The sequence below is a fragment of the Neovison vison genome, chromosome 7 (genome assembly GCF_020171115.1).
Source record: "Neovison vison isolate M4711 chromosome 7, ASM_NN_V1, whole genome shotgun sequence".
Classification (NCBI taxonomy): Eukaryota; Metazoa; Chordata; class Mammalia; order Carnivora; family Mustelidae; genus Neogale; species Neogale vison.
In genome coordinates this window covers 95,604,743-95,622,267 of record NC_058097.1, presented here as the reverse complement: position 1 = coordinate 95,622,267, position 17,525 = coordinate 95,604,743, and the positions used below count along the sequence as shown (strand labels likewise).

General features: G+C 40.9%; 1 protein-coding gene and 1 pseudogene across 2 annotated transcripts in view; one reads left to right on the top strand and one right to left on the bottom strand.

Annotated features, from left to right (window-relative positions):
• Positions 1-17,525, top strand: part of DDX10 (DEAD-box helicase 10) — a 293,705-nt gene that overhangs the window by 113,574 nt on the left and 162,606 nt on the right. The window lies entirely within an intron of this gene.
• Positions 10,168-10,958, bottom strand: LOC122914624 (annotated as a pseudogene).

Sequence of the window (17,525 nt, the reverse complement as noted above, 5' to 3'; positions counted from 1 at the left end):
CCCGTAAAAATCCTGTGTGTTTCACCTATCAAAAATTTCTTCTGAAATATTTTAAGATTTTTGATAACATGTAACTGGTATTTGAAAACAGTTTTTTTGTTGTTGTTGCTAATGCATCCAACTCAGAATTTGTATTTTGATTTTGTATCCCAAAACATTGGTAGATTTATTTGTTATGTTAGGATTTTTTTTATTATTATTCTTTAGGATTATCTGCATAAGCAATAGTTTTAATTTTTCTCTTCAGGCTTTATGTGTTTATTCACTTTTCTTGCCTCTTGCAGTGGCTAGGGCCACTGCAAGACCTCCCATGTTAATTTCAAAAAGAAGTGGGCAGAGTGGACATTGTTGCCTTTTCCCTGATCTTTGGAGAAATACACTTAATATTTAACCATTAAATATGATATAGAATTTAAATTTTTTATTCCATTTGGCCCACCCAAGGTTTGTCTTAGGTTGACCTAAACATTTGGATAGGGGAAGAAAGATCAATTGCCACACTTGGCTTCAGAGCAACCTCAGGTGTCCCTCTTCTTTAGGAGCCCTTGCTGCATTCTGTAGATTAATCTTACTCTACCTTCTGCCCCTATGAGAGTTCAGGTGCAAGAACACAAGATCCCCAAAGAATAGGTGGGAGAGCCATATAGCTTAGAAGCTTTTCATGCTCCTCTAGAGCTATTGTCTCTTCTAATAATTCCATAGGTATCCTCTCCGTGGTTCCTGCAAGGGACATGTCCATTATGAAGAAGTTTGAATTTGTACTTCCTATCACATTATTAGTTCTTCCAGTCCAGATGCAGTCTACCAACCAGGGTCATCTTTACTATAAGCATAAAGGTTGTGGATATCCTATCTTTATCAGGTAGAAGCTACCTGATAAAGGAGACAAAACTTAGAAAGTTAACCAAATGTCTGATTACCCATATCATAGTCATCCTTCATCAAATTGAGAAAGTTCTCTATTTCTAGTTTTGAGTGTTTTCTTTTTAAAATTATGAATGGGCATAATTTAGTCAAGTGCTTTTTATAACACCTATTAAGATGGTATATAGGTTTGATCTCATATTTGGTTAGTGTGGAGTATTGCATTCATGGGCTTTGTGTTCCTGGGCTAGACCCAAATTGCAAGTTGACCGTTTGAGCCTCATTTTCATCCTGTGTGAAAAGGTAAGAAAATCTATCTTTCATGGTTCAAAGATTAAATTATTTGGTTTATAGAAAGCCCTGGGGAAAGAGGATGGCTCACACAGGTGAGATGAAGATGATGGCCACAGCTGTAGATGTGTTTTGCCATCTTGCTTTCCAAAAGTAAAATGCCAGTTTACAGTTGATTGCTTTCTTTTAACAGGCTTTCTCTGTAACCGATGACACAAAGAAGGGCGATTACAAGTAGCAAAGTACAGGATAGGGAAACAAAAGTTAGAGATTAAAGAACAGACTTGACAATACTACCCTAATACTTGGTGCTGAATCAGGTTCCTGAAGAAACTAATTGTCCTGTTCTCCTGAGTTTGTGCATCAGAAGGAAAATCTTTTGAGGTGACTAAAAGAGTGATTTCTGGACAGTTTTTTTATTTTTTTTTTTTCCTTCCCCTTCCTCTCTCTTCCTGCTTCCACTTAGGACTAGTGTGTTTGTTTAGGCCAGGAAACTGTATTATCTGGTTTGTTTCCAGTATAACTGCCATTTGAATAGTCACGATTTCTAAAAAGCTTTGTATTGGAATTCTTTATCAAGTGCTAATTGGATTTGCAATTTTCCTAATTTACCACATCCTCCATAAATATATTTGCCTTGTCTCTTTGTCCCAAGCAATACTGTTTTGTTACAATGCACTGAAATAACATATTTTTAATATTCTACTCAAGTATTTTATTAATGTGAATGCCTGTTATATTGTTGCAAAATGTTTCTCTTATTGACGACTTGCTCTCTTTCTATTTGGATGGGGCAGTAAATAAAGGTACTTAATTTACATAAGCCTATTAAATGAAATTCTCAAGAGGAAGGAAAATAATTTTAAATGCAGTTTACAATGTGGTGACAGCTGATCCACTTACAAACAAGCTCATTTAGTGGAATTGGATTGAAAAAAATTCACAAGTTTTATCACATTGTGATACATACCAAGTGGTATTCATAATATTAAACTGTATGAAGAGATTTTCTGTTGACCCCTTCTTTTCTCTCTTCTTACCCCAAGAGGGTAAAAAAAGAAAGCGTATTTGTCTTGCCTTCCAAAATGATTCTGTTAATTTATAGTTGAAATGGCTTTTCTTGAAAGGGAGGCAGGAAGAGTCTGAGCTGCAGTTATCAAAGATTCTGAGAGTGTAGCTCATATTGCACAGCCAAGAATCCTCTCCCTTCCCTTGCTGTTTTCTTTCTTGGAGAGACAATTAGCAGACTTTCTTTTTTTCTGAGAGAAATAAAATGAGCCAAAGAATATGTATGGGACAACTGAATTGCTCCTGTTCTGATATCTCTTTAAAAGTTTTTAAAAGCTGCTTCTGTAACATCGTAAGGAGTTCTGTTTCCATTGGCCATTGGGAATTAAGAGCACAGCTATCAGAAGAGATTATTCTCACATATTTCTTTTTGACCTCTACAAAGATGTGTTTTCTCCTTTAGAAAGCGACTGGCAAATTCACCTAATGTAGAACATGGAGTTCATTTGTTTAAAGGGTTGCAGCCTTAGGGTACAAGTACAACATGTCAGCTCTTCCAGTTAATTTCTGGGAAGCTCAGGTGATGACTCTGATATGTCAATTATATGGTATGGATATGGGCTGTAGTTACCTTAGAAACCACCTATTAGGTTTCTGCTTAGGAATTGTGATTCTCACAGGCAATTCTGCAGGACATTCTCAGATTTGAATTTGGAAGTAGAAGACCCACTTGCATTCTTCAGGGAAAGTGCAAGTCTAAAATTTTTCTACCATTAATTCATTCTGCAGTTCTTTTTGAACATCTTCTAGATCTGGTTAAAATTTATACGAGCAATTTTTCTCATCTGCAATTAAATTCCAGTTAGACTATTTCTAAATCACTTTAGATTCTGCAGCTTAATTTCCCCAGGATCACTTGCTGCTTGCTTCTCTTCAATGCATTTTATTAATAGTCTTTACCTTAAGTCACTATTCTTGCACCGTAATATCCTGATAACTGCTATTTTTTAATATGTTAGTTTGTACCTTACTTTTTTAAAGTATTTTTTTTTAAAGATTTTATTTATTAGAGAGAGAGAGAGAGAGATCACAAGTAGGCAGGGAAGCAGGCAGAGAGAGGAGGAAGCAGGCTTTCTGTGGAGCAGAGTGTCCGATGCGGGGCTCGATCCCAGGACCCTGGGATCACGTCCCGAGCCGAAGGCAGAGGCTTTTACCTACTGAGCCACCCAGGCGCCCCAGTTTGTACATTACTTTTATGAAAGCAATTAATTTGACTAATCCTATGAGAGAACTGAGTACTCTTTTGCTTGTCAGTACTGTCATTAAAGTTGCAAATGAAAACTTTTTACCATGACTTTGTTTGCAGTGCTTGCTAGCCAGTAGCAGGCTTGGATCAGATCTTCAGAGGGCATTTGGAGTATGAGGAGGATGGGGACAGACTCTTTGGAATAGAAGACATATCCAACAAAAGAGAGTAGTTAGGGAAGAGTAGTTAGTGGTATCAAATTCTGTATGACAGGTTAATTGATTTTTCTTGGGTCTGTCCTCTCCTTCCTGCTCATGGTTGTTGCCTGAGTTTAGGTCATTTCTCTTGTCTTTACACACATATGTTCTGTCTGAAATATTCTTTCTCACTGTATGACATTAAGAATTTCTGTTAAACCTTTAAAACTGAGATTATTCTTTCTTCTTGGAAACCATTTCCTAGCTCCAGTTCCCTATGATTTCCATCTATTATGTATAAACCAGTGTCATTAAACTTATTTACTGCCATATTGAAATGGTCTCTGTGACTATTTCTTTTTTTTTTTTTTTCCCCAATTTATTTATTTTCAGAAAAACAGTATTCATTATTTTTTCACCACACCCAGTGCTCCATGCAAGCTGTGCCCTCTATAATACCCACCACCTGGTACCCCAACCTCCCACCCCCCCGCCACTTCAAACCCCTCAGACTGTTTTTCAGAGTCTATAGTCTCTCATGGTTCACCTCCCCTTCCAATTTACCCAAATTCCCTACTCCTCTCTAACGCCCCTTGTCCTCCATGCTATTGGTTATGCTCCACAAATGAGTGAAACCATATGATAATTGACTCTCTCTGCTTGACTGATTTCACTCAGCATAATCTCTTCCAGTCCCGTCCATGTTGCTACAAAAGTTGGATATTCGTCCTTTCTGATGGAGGCATAATACTCCATAGTGTATATGGACCACATCTTCCTTATCCATTCATCCGTTGAAGGGCATCTTGGTTCTTTCCATAGTTTCGCGACTGTGGCCATTGCTGCTATAAACATTGGGGTACAGATGGCTTTTGATTTTGATGAAGTTCCAGAAGTTTATTTTCGCTTTTGTTTCCTTTGCCTTTGGAGACGTATCTTGAAAGAAGTTGCTGTGGCTGATATCGAAGAGATTACTGCCTATGTTTTCCTCTAAGATTCTGATAGATTCCTGTCTCACGTTGAGGTCTTTTATCCATTTTGAGTTGATCTTTGTGTACGGTGTAAGAGAATGGTCGAGTTTCATTCTTCTACATATGGCTGTCCAGTTTTCCCAGCACCATTTATTGAAGAGACTGTCTTTTTTCCACTGTATATTTTTTCCTGTTTTGTCGAAGATTAATTGACCATAGAGTTGAGGGTCCATATCAGGGCTCTCTACTCTGTTCCACTGGTCTATGTGTCTGTTTTTATGCCAGTACCATGCTGTCTTGGTGATCACAGCTTTGTAATAAAGCTTGAAATCAGGTAAGGTGATGCCGCCAGCTTTATTTTTGTTTTTCAACATTTCCTTAGCGATTCGGGGTCTCTTCTGATTCCATACAAATTTTAGGATTATTTGCTCCAGCTCTTTGAAGAATGCCGGTGGAATTTTGATCGGAATGGCATTAAAAGTATAGATTGCTCTAGGCAGTATAGACATTTTAACAATGTTTATTCTTCCGATCCAAGAGCATGGAATGGTCTTCCATCTTTTTGTGTCTTCTTCAATTTCTTTCATGAGTGTTCTATAGTTCCTCAAGTATAGATCTTTTACCTCTTTAGTTAGGTTTATTCCCAGGTATCTTATGGTTCTTGGTGCTATAGTAAATGGAATCGATTCTCTAATTTCCCTTTCTGTATTTTCATTGTTAGTGTATAAGAAAGCTACTGATTTCTGCACATTGACTTTGTATCCTGCCACGCTGCTGAATTGCTGTATGAGTTCTAGTAGTTTGGGGGTGGAGTCTTTTGGGTTTTCCATATAAAGAATCATGTCATCTGCGAAGAGAGAGAGTTTGACTTCTTCATTACCAATTTGGATACCTTTTATTTCTCTCTGTTGTCTGACTGCTGTTGCTAGGACTTCTAATACTATGTTGAATAAGAGTGGTGAAAGTGGGCATCCTTGTCTTGTTCCTGATCTCAACGGGAAGGCTGCAAGCTTTTTCCCATTGAGGATGATATTTGCTGTGGGTCTTTCATAGATAGATTGGATGAGGTTCAGGAATGTTCCCTCTATCCCTATACTTTGAAGCGTTTTAATCAGGAACGGATGTTGGATTTTGTCAAATGCTTTTTCTGCATCAATTGAGAGGACCATGTGGTTCTTCTCTCTTCTCATATTAATTTGTTGTATCACATTGATTGATTTACGAATGTTGAACCATCCTTGTAGCCCAGGGATGAATCCCACCTGATCATGGTGGATAATCTTTTTAATGTGTTGTTGGATCCTGTTGGCTAGGATCTTGTTGAGAATCTTAGCATCCATATTCATCAGTGATATTGGTCTGAAATTCTCCTTTTTGGTATGGTCCTTGCCTGGTTTGGGGATCAGGGTAATGCTGGCTTCATAGAAAGAGTCTGGAAGTTTTCCTTCTGCTTCAATTTTTTGAAACAGCTTCAGGAGAATAGGTGTTATTTCTTCTTGGAAGGTTTGGTAGAATTCCCCAGGGAATCCGTCAGGTCCTGGGCTCTTGTTTTTTGGGAGATTTTTGATCACTGCTTCAATCTCGTTATTAGATATCGGTCTATTCAGGTTGTCGATTTCTTCCTGGTTCAATTTTGGTAGTTTATATTTTTCCAGGAATGCATCCATTTCATCTAGGTTGCTAAGCTTATTGGCATATAACTGTTCGTAATAACTTCTGATGATTGTTTCTACTTCCTTGGTGTTAGTTGTGATCTCTCCCTTTTCATTCATTTTATGAATTTGGGATTTCTCTCTTTTCTTTTGGATTAGTGTAGCCAGTGGCTTATCGATCTTATTGATTCTTTCAAAAAACCAGCTTCTAGTTTCATTGATACGTTCTACTGTATCTCTGGTTTCTCCCTCATTGATCTCAGCTCTAATCTTGATGATTTCCCTTCTTATGTGTGGAGTTGGTTTGATTTGTTGTTGATCCTCCAGTTCTTTAAGGTGTAGAGACAGCTGGTGTGTTCTGGATTTTTCAATTTTTTTGAGCAAGGCTTGGATGGCTATATATTTTCCCCTTAGGACCGCCTTTGCTGTATCCCATAGGTTTTGGACCGAAGTGTCTTCATTCTCATTGGTTTCCATGAATTGTTTCAGTTCTTCTTTGATCTCCTGGTTGATCCAAGCATTCTTAAGCAAGGTGGTCTTTAGCTTCCAGGTGTTTGAGTTCCTTCGGAACTTTCCTTGTGATTGAGCTCCAGTTTCAAAGCATTGTGATCTGAGAATATGCAGGGAATATTCTCAGTCTTTTGGTATCGGCTGAGTCCTGATTTGTGACCCAGTATGTGGTCTATTCTGGAGAAGGTTCCATGTGCACTTGAGAAGAATGAGTATTCTGCTCTTTTAGGGTGGAATGTTCTGTATATATCTATGAGGTCCATCTGGTCCAATGTGTCATTCAATGCTCTTGTTTCTTTATTGATTTTCTGCTTCGATGATCTGTCTAATTCTGAAAGAGGCGTGTTAAGATCACCTACGATTAGTGTATTCATATCAATATGACCCTTTATCTTGATTAACAGTTTTCTTAAGTAATTGGCTGCTCCCATATTGGGAGCATAGATATTTACAATTGTTAGATCATCTTGGTGGATAGTCCCTTTAAGGATTATGTAGTGTCCTTCTGTATCTCTGACTACAGTCTTTAGTTTGAAGTGTAATTTATCTGATATGAGAATCGCTACCCCAGCCTTCTTTTGAGTCCCATTGGCATGAAAGATGCTTCTCCACCCCTTCACTTTCAGTCTGCGTGTATCTTTAGGTTCAAAATGGGTCTCTTGTAGACAGCATATGGATGGGTCCTGTCGTTTTATCCAATCTGCAACCCTGTGCCGTTTTATGGGTGCATTTAGGCCATTCACATTGAGAGTGATTATTGATAGATATGTTTTTATTGACATCGAGTTACCTTTGAAGTCTTTCTTTCTGTAGACTGTCTCTATATTTCTGTTCAATGCTATTCTTTGGATTTTTCCTCTTTTATAGCACCCCCCTTAATATTCCCTGCAGTATCGGCTTGGTGGTTGCATAGTCTTTTAAGCCTTGCTGGTCTTGGAAACTCTTTATCTCTCCATCCATTTTGAATGTCAGTCTTGCTGGATAGAGTATTCTTGGCTGCATGTTCTTCTCATTTAGTGCCCTGAATATATCTTGCCAGCCTCTTCTGGCTTGCCAGGTCTCTGTGGACAGGTCTGACGTTATTCTGATGGGCTTCCCTCTGTAAGTAAGGAGCCTCTTTGCCCTGGCAGCTTTCAAGAGATTATACCTACAATTATAATTTCTCAATTTGACTATCAGGTGTCGTGATGTTTTTTTGGAGTGTATAATCTTGGGTGGAGACCGTTCAGCCTCTAGTACATGAACGCTGGTTTCATTCGCGAGATTCGGAAAGTTTTCATGAAGGACTTGTTCCACGACATCTTCTAGACTTCTTTCTTTCTCCTCCCCTTCAGGAATTCCAATAATTCTGACGTTGGAACGCTTCATGGCATCACTTATTTCCCTAATTCTGCTTTCGTGGGATCTAAGCTGTTTGTTCCAGGCTTCCTCCTGATCCTTTCTCTCTATCTGTTTGTCTTCCAGATCACTAATTCTATCTTCTGTCTCAGTTACCCTAGCTTTGAGAGAGTTTAGATTGGATTGGAACTCATTGAGAGCATTGTGGACCTCCTCCCTGGTAGCTTTAAGCTCCGCCCTAACATTGTGAACATCCTGTCTGGTCGCTTTCAGTTCGGCCCTAATCAATTCTGTTTGTTCATCCATGGCTTTCTCCAACCTAGCTATTGCCTGGATAATTGTTAGCCTGAATTCTCTTTCCGACATATTGTCTATGTTGATAGCCGTTAGCTCTATTGCAGAAGGTCCATCCTCTGTATTTTTCTTCTGTTGGGCATTCCTCCTCCTAGTCATTTTGGTGGGAGAAGACTGAACAGATGTAGCTGGATGTATCAACTCTGGTGCAGTCAAGGTGCACCCTGGAACACTTCCTGATCTCCGTCTCAGAGAGAAGCCTCAGTCTGGGTGCAGAAGCTGAATAAATTCCCCCTTGGACGCTGGCAGTGCAGGTTCCAAGTTAAAGACCCTGGGGGTGCAGGATCTTTTGCTCGTCCCCAAAGCCAAGGCAGTGGCGGCTGTCTGGGAGCTCCTGACCGCCAGAGAGGTTCCAAGCAGCGATCGCACACTGAGATTTTGCCGCCGGCCGGGGCTGGGAGTGCCCGGCTTGCGCGCACCTCTTTTCAGAGGCGGCTGTGGGTCGGGCGCGCGTCTGGGGCACTGAGAACGGGGCGCTGGTCCGGAAGCCGCAGGCTGGGCTTTTGCGCGCCTCTGTCCTGGGAAGAGTTTCCCGCGCAGCTTAGACTTTGAAACAATGGCCCAGATCAAGAAGCGCCCCCGGGCCTTAGAAACCCAGGAGAGCTGGAGCGACGTGCGCGCGCATCTCAAGCTTTGTGGTAGGGCGAGTGCGCGTTCTGCAGACCGGCCCGGCTCCCGTCCCCTCACAGGAGCCGGAACCCCCGTGCTCTGGGGCGCGCTGGCGGCTTAGGGACCAGGAGCCGGTTTCTCTGCCGCACTCTCTCTGACTCCGCGCCGGGGAGGCCGTCTGGGACCGGGGACTTAAGCCCCTGTCCCTAGCCGCCCCGATTCCCACAATTTGCCCCCGCGATCCTTTGCTCTTTTGGAATGCTTTCAACCAGTCTCCAAGTTAATGCTGGTCCCCAGATGCAGCGCACTCTCGCTTGTATCGGGGTATTACTTTTGCACCGGTCGCCTCTGGTGGCTCCCTCCCCCTTTTGTTTATCTTCCGATATCAGTCCGCTGTTCCCATTCCGCTTTACCTGCTCACTGGCGTCTTCTGCCCCTGTAGAGATCCAGACGTGTATGATTCTGATCTCAGGCTGATCTCATGGTTGATCAGAGTTCTTTGGTAGGTAATCAGCTCACTTTGGGGTACCAGCTGAAAAGACGCCTCTTCCTAGTACCCCGCCATCTTGTCCCCCCTCCTCTGTGACTATTTCTTGCATAAGACTGTGAGCTGCTTAAGATAGGGACTGCTATAATCAACTTTGTACATCTAGTGTCTAACATACACTTTGACTTTATTGGAGGCTTAAAAATAAGAGAGAAATCTAGAGACTTAATAGGAGTCTTTAATTTTAGCAATGAGGCAATAATTGATGTACTTCCCCAGGCAATTTTATTCCAGTACTGGAGGTGGAAGGCATAGTAAAGTGGGTTGATAAATGAAGAGATGAGGGGACCACAGTTTAAGAAGGTTGTCTGTGAAGGGAGCAGGGGTTGGGTGTCATGGGGTAGCTGGTTGGGAAAGGAATATATCGTGCAATTTATTTGTTTTAAGAACTGACGAATGTGAACTGGGAAATGTGGACATATTTAAAGGCCTAAGGAAAGTAGCTCCTGAACCTCATTGAAGAGACTGAGGCAATGGGTTCAGGAGGAATAGGAATGATCAAATCCAGGTTATGGGGGAGAAGTGAGCCTTGGAAGCACCAAGCTGTCCATGCTCTTTGGAGAACAAAAGGAAGAAAGATTTAAATAATTGATTTAGAAGTGAATTTTAGGGCAGAATTCTTTATTTTTTTAATAGTCTTAGTTTTTATACAGGGAAAGTAAAGGGAAGTATGTGATGACCACACTGCAGCCTGAGTCTTCTGCCTGGAAACTCTGGTATGGATCTTTATGAGATGATCCCCAAATTCTTGATTGGGAGACTTCGTGAATATAATCTCTTTGCACCAGTCTCTTTGGTGGTGAGATGGATCTAGGTCTTAAAGATGGCATCAGATACGATCTTGGCAAAGTTGTCCATGGTGATAGTGTAGCATCTGACCAAGGTGTAGCTCTTGTCAGTACCCACCATGATCAGCATCTTGTTGGACACAGGAGCCTAGACAATGCCAGTGCTCCTGGAGAGGAGGATGCGACCCACTAGAACAGAGCCTTAGTGGTTTGTCACCTCGCAAGGGACAGTGGAGGGCTTGCTGCTCTTGTTCCTCTAGTAGCCTTGCCACACAGGGACCATGGAGAGCTTATCCAGGATGATGGTCCCATGTACAGCAGTGGCTGCCTCTAGACTGACAAGTTGGTTCTAGTCCCCCATGGTGACAAATGGCTTGAATCTAGTCTGCTGGCCAGTGTGGGTCTGCTTTTGCATGGGCATAATCCTCAAAACTCATTGTTGAGGAAATACCCCCAGGTACTTCTCCAGGAAATACCCCCAGGAAAAAGTGATCTCAGATTCCTTGGTGGGTAGGGAGAAGAGACAGATTTCCTCTCGGGAATCAGTTTTCATATCCTGGGCTAGGTGGCTTAGTTTGGTGGTGGAGATCCACACCTTGGCCTTGGCTCCACGGAAGCTGTCTTGGCTTCCCATTCTAGGACCTCTGGGGCTGCCTAGATGTCTTATAGCACTGGTGTGATCTATTGTTTTGTCTTTCCTTGGAAAAGAAAAATGCACAATCCATTTAGATCAGGGGGTTTTTCCTTTTGTTGTACTTTATTTATTTATTTATGTTAGTCATCATACAGTACATCATTAGTTTTTGATGTAGTGTTCCATGATTCATTGTTTGCGTATAACCCCCAGTGCTCCATGCTATCTGTGCCCTCCTTAATACCCACCACTGGGCTCACCTATCCTCTCATCCCCCTTCCTTTTAAAACCCTCAGTTTGTTTCTAGAGTATGGAGTCCATAGTCTCTCATGGTTCATCTCCCGCTCTAAATTCTCCCCCTTCATTTTTCTCTTCTTTATCCTAATGCCCTTCATGCTGTTCCTTATGTTCCACAAATAAGTGAAACCATATGATAATTGACTTTTTCTGTTTGACTTATTTCACTTAGGATAATCTCCTCCAGTACCATCCATGTTGATGCAGAAGTTGGGTATTCATCCTTTCCGATGGCTGAGTAATATTCCAGTGTGTATATGGACCACATCTTCTTTATCCATTCATCTGTTGGAGGGCATCTCTGCTCTTTCCACTGTGTTGTGTGGCTGTTGTGGACATTGTGGCTATGAACATTGGAGTGCATATGGCCCTTTTTCCCACTACATGTGAATCTTTGTGGTAAATAACCAGTAGTGTCATTACTGGGTCACTCTTGTTATACCTAGAATCAGAGCCAAGTTGAAGAATAGTTACCAGTAATGTAAGATTGGTGGCATTGCTTTTTGTGTGTTTAGGTAGTTTGAATTGAGCAGCACAAAGAAGGAAGTACCATCTTTGTGTTATTTCATTTTTTGAGATTGTCCTTATTTATTTCAGGCTAATAGTCTTTCTGGGAGATAGTTCTTTTTTTTAAAAAAGATTTTATTTGTTTATTTGACAGCGAGAGAGCATGCACAAGCAAGGAGAGTAGGAGGGGAGAGGAAGAAGCCACCTCCCCACTGATCAGGGAGCCTGATGCGAGCTCAATCCCAAGACCCTGGGATCATGACCTGAGCCAAAGGCAGACGCTCAAGTGACTGAGCCTGCCAGGTGCCCTTGGGAGATAGGTCCCGTAACACTTGTGAAAGATAATATATATGTACAAGATGGTACTGTCTTCTATACTACTGCATCATTCAGTTTCAAAGAAGAACTTCTCGTCGTTTGGAGAGGCAGCTGAACAGACACATACCTATCTTTTCAAATTCTAAATTAGACATTTTATAAGCTGCCTGAAAAGACCTTTTCATGTTCAGTAAAATGACAACATTCTTTGCTGGCCCCTGTAAAACTGCCTTGTCCTTTGTCAGCAGAATGACTTCAGTTCTGCTTCCTATTCATAATGTTCAACGTCTATCCTGAAAATTTTGTTGCCAGGTATACATGTGGATACTGCTCACTGCAAGTAAGGGAAAATACAGCCCAAGGTGGCTTAAAGGAAGAGAAAACAATGTATTAATTACATAATAAGAAACCTGATGAAAGGCTGTTGTGGTGTCAGTTCAACAGTGTTCTTTTTTTTTTTTAAAGTTTTTTTTATTTATTCATTCGACAGACAGAGATCACAAGTAGGCAGAGGCAGGCAGAGAGGAGAAATCAGGCTCCCTGAGGAACAGAGAGCCCGACACGGGGCTCGATCCCAGGACCCTGGGACCATGACCCGAGCCGAAGGCAGAGGCTTTAACCCACTGAGCCACCCAGGTGCCCCAGTTCAACAGTGTTCTATCCATCTTGCTGTTCAGACAGCCTTGCTTTCAAGTTGACCTTTGTCCTCAGACTTGTCCCCTTATGACTAAAAGACCCTCTAACTCCAGATCGATCAAATGAGAATTACTGCTGGTGGTTGAGGGAGGGGTGGAAAGTGAGGAGGGATGGAGTCTGAGCATTGTCATTTATCTTTTAAAAGTTCCCAGATGAGATAAGGTTAGAACGTAGGCATGTGTGGTCTTGGGAAGGAACGCAGAGAACATGGACATTAGGGTCATATTTGCATTCAGATTCCACCTGTGTCACTTATTATCAGTATCATCTTGGTCACATTCTTTAATCTCTTTGAACCTCTTTTCCCATCCTTAATATTAGTACCACAACCCTCATTTCATCTGATTGTTACGGATTTTTAATAAATATTACTTCTCTTTCTCCCCCCCCCCCCAAAAAAAAAGAGTTCCCAGATGAGGGAGCACCTGAGTGGCTCACTAGGTTAAGCAGTTAAGCATCTGCCTTCAACTCAGGGTCATGACCCCAGGGTCCAGGGATGGCATCTCAAGTTGGGCTCCCTGTTCAGCAGTGTTAATCTGCTTCTCCCTCTTGCTCTGCTTCTGCTGCTCCTGCTCTTTCTCACACACACTCTCTCTTTCAAATAAATAAAATCCTTAAAGAAAAAAAATAAGCGTTCCCAGTTAATTCTGGCCTGCAGCTTGCTAGGACTGGGAACAGTCATACCAACTAAGATTCACTGTGAAGATTTTAACCCAACCCTTTAGCCATTTGATAGCTGGAGAAAGCAGTTCTTTGAGCAGGGAATAGGGAAGGATACAACCAATGATGTTTGTCCTGATGCTGATGATTTACAGTTAAAGAAAAACCCACAAAACACCATGTTTTGAATTCATGTGTGATCACTGTTATCACTTTGAAAAGAGCTATCTAAATTGTTCTTAGGGACAGATCTCCAGATAGGCAGTTTTATTAACTCAGTTAATTATAAAGAGAATGTTTTGGGTAGAAAGGAAGGAGGACTATTAAAGTACATTTTGTAGGCATTTTGCCTGGAGATAAATATCCATCTTTTTAGATGAATACAAAGTAATGATCTTTGTATGTTGCCTTGTGTCAGGATTATAGCTAGTTCTTGATTTGTCAGAATTGAGTCTCTCCTTCATGGGTTATATAAAATGTGCTCTGTGTTGTGGGTTTTGGCTCTTGTCCTTTGTGATTTTCAGATGCATTCTTCTTCACCAGCATGTGCCAAAACAGAATTTATTATTGTCCTTCCTAAAGTTTGTGTCACTTAATGGCATTACCATCTTCCGGAGGATTCAGGTGTACTTGGATGTGTTAGTCACCCAGACGTTTCAGTGGTTTAAGTGTCCTTGGCAAGCACATTTTCTCTTTACTCTTGCTCACAGACATTGTGCCACGTGGGGGTCTCTTTTGCTTTTGACTCCTGAAATACTACCCTAATAGGTCTCCTTCCCCCTCCTTCTACCCACACATACCTTTTTCAGTCTCTCTGTTTTAAATTATTCCTAATAGTGCTTTTTGGAGTTATCATCCTAAAATACAGATGGGATTGTGTTGTTTTTGAATTCCCTTAATAGATCTCTTGACCATGATTCTTTTACATGCTTGGTTCAATTTGCAAATTCTCTTAAGGATTTTTACTTTTGTGTTTTATGAGACTGATTGTTCTGTAATTTGCTTTTTTGGTAATGTCTCTGTGGGTAGGTTTTTAAACTACAAATTCTTTTCCTCTACTAAATATAGGACTGTGTCATTTATTTTTTTCTTCAGTGACCTTCAGTAGTTTTTATTTTTCTTTAAAAAGAGTTTTTAAATTTATTTTAGAGAGAGTGAGCAGGGGGAAGGGCGGAGGCAATAGGAAGGGATACTCAAGCAGACTCCTAGCCTAGTGCAGAGTCTAAAGTGGGGCTTAATCTTACAACATCAAGATCATGATCTGAGCCAAAATCAAGAGTCAGCCACTTAACCGACTGAGCCACACATGTGCCCCGACCTTCAGTGGTTTTTACTTTTCAAGAAATTTTCCTGTTCTATTTAAGTCAACTGGATTTGTTGACATGAAGTTGCTGGTAATACTCTCTTACTAGCCTTTTAATGTCTGTATGATCTGTGGTGATGTTCTCCCTCTCATTTCTCATACTGTGAATTGTGTTTACTTTATTTTCCCGATTTTCAGGAAAAAGGGCTTATCAGTTTTACTGAACTTTCAAAGAGCCAGTTAATTTTCAATAAAAACATTGTTTTTATGTTTCTTTTTTTCTTTTTTTAAGATTTTATTTATTTATTTGACAGAGATCACAAGTAGGCAGAGAGGCAGGCAGAGAGAGGAAGGGAAGCAGGCTCCCTGCTGAGCAGAGAGCCTGATGTGGGCTCGATCCCAGGACCCTGGGATCGTGACCTGAGCTGAAGGCAGAGGCTTTAACCCACTGAGCCACCCCAGTGCCCCTTATGTTTCTTTTTTTGTGATGACAGAACTATCCTTGTTCCGCATAACCTTTATAGTACATATTCCTTGTGTTCTGGTTGAATGTACACTTGTGTTTTACCCTTTCACCTTCCAGTGGACAGTATGCTTTTTTGGGATAACAACTGTTACTCATTTTTGTCTTTTCCACAGTCTTGAGTCAAACTGGACTCAGCAGTAGTGGATAATCCTGTCTTGGAAGTTGACATGAGTTGATTTATTCTTCTGTTCACTGTCTCATGTAGCACTCAGTAGTAAGTTAAAAAAGTATGGAGAGAATGCTCATGTGGGATGGCAAATTTAGCCTTTTCAATAAAAAAGTTATTTGTCTCTGAACTACAAATAGTTAAATTGTATTATGATTTCCATTCTTGTTAATATGCCTTAGATGATTCTAGTTTTACTTTCCTTTGGTATGTAAAAGGAATAAGGGCTCTTCTAGAACCTTTATCTGATTTAGGACTTTCTTTTAACCTCCCTCTATGCCTTTCTCCCATGCAGTAGTAGAGATAAACAGGAGGAATTCTGCAGGAGATTATAACAAATAGATAAATGAATTCTATTACAAAAGATCCACTCAGGAGATAGAGCTCTATCTAGTAAATAAGGGCTTACCTAGTACATTTAACGTATGACTGGAGTTAGCACAGTTTTATTGATAAAATCTTTCAGAATTGTACCTCTTCTGTAGTTTGTAAGGAGAGCTGTGTCATTATCATAGCACTTCAAATTCTGGGAAGTATAAATATTACCGTTGTGTTGGTCAACAGCAAATAACAGAACAGCAGGGTTATTTGCTGACCTTTTCAGGTCTTTTAAGACGAGGAGAAGTATAAATAAATAAAGCCGTTCTTTGATTCCTGCTGAATGGCCTGGTGGCTGAAGAGCAAGAGGAAGGGCCTCCTTCTGCGGCTTGTGCAGTGGACTCCCTCTTCATCTGCTTGCTCAGCGACTCCCACCTAATAATCCCAAGGGAACGGACGTAGGCTGTATCCTTTCTCTTACCATGCTTAGAAATCTTAACAGCTGTCTTTGAACCGATCCCTTGAATTCTCTTATTTCTTTCAGTCTTTCTAAGCTGTTTTGACTCCGTGCTTCCATCTCTTGCTTAATATATTGATGTCTTACGAATCTTGCTGAAAAACATTTTAAATAAATCACTGTTTTGGCCCTCCCAAGGTTTGCTTAGGGAATAGAAGACTCTAAACTCTTAGATTCCAGGAAAGGCTCCTTTGGTTTCTCCTTCCTGAGGCATGGATTTGTCCTCAGTTACTCACCATTTCAGTCTCAATGAGTTTATTAGACATCTGTTTCTTTGTTTTGTTTTTTTTTTTAGTAACATTTTAAAACTCACATAACATAAAATTTCCCATTTTAACTCTTTTTAAGTGTGTGGCATAGTACTGTTAAGAATATTCACATCAGGGACGCCTGGGTGGCTCAGTTGGTTGGACGACTGCCTTCGGCTCAGGGCGTGATCCTGGAGTCCCGGGATCGAGTCCCACATCGGGCTCCCAGCTCCATGGGGAGTCTGCTTCGCTCTCTGACCTTCTCCTCGCTCATGCTCTCTCTCACTGTCTCTCTCTCTCAAATAAATAAATAAAATCTTTAAAAAAAAAAAAAAAAAAGAATATTCACATCAGGGGCGCCTGGTGGCTCAGTGAGTTAAGCCGCTGCCTTCGGCTCAGGTCATGATCTCGGGGTCCTGGGATCAAGTCCCGCATCGGGTTCTCTGCTCAGCGGGGAGCCTGCTTCCCTCTGTCTCTCTGCCTGCCTCTCCATCTACTTGTGATTTCTCTCTGTCAAATAAATACATAAAATCTTTAAAAAAAAAAAAAAAGAATATTCACATCATTTTGCAGCTAATCTCCAGAACTTTTTCACCTTGCAAAACTGAAACCCCACTCTTCTCTCTCCAGTCATAGGTAGCCACTGTCGTACTTTGTCTCTATGAATCTGATGATGACTCTGGATACGTCCTGGAAGTTCAGTCATACAGTACTTGTCTTTTTGAGACTGGTTTATTTCACTTAATGTCTTCAAGATTCATCTATCTTGTAGCAGCATGTGTGTGAATTTCCTTCCCTTTTTAGGCTGAATATCTTCTTTCTTTTTAAGAGCAGATTTTTTTTTTTTTTAAATCAGCAGAGGATTGGGGATATTGGAATGCTAAACAAGTTAGAAGAATTACTATAAGTTCATGGATAGAGTGGGGGAGAAAACAGATGCTGGGGTGTTTGAAGTTTCAG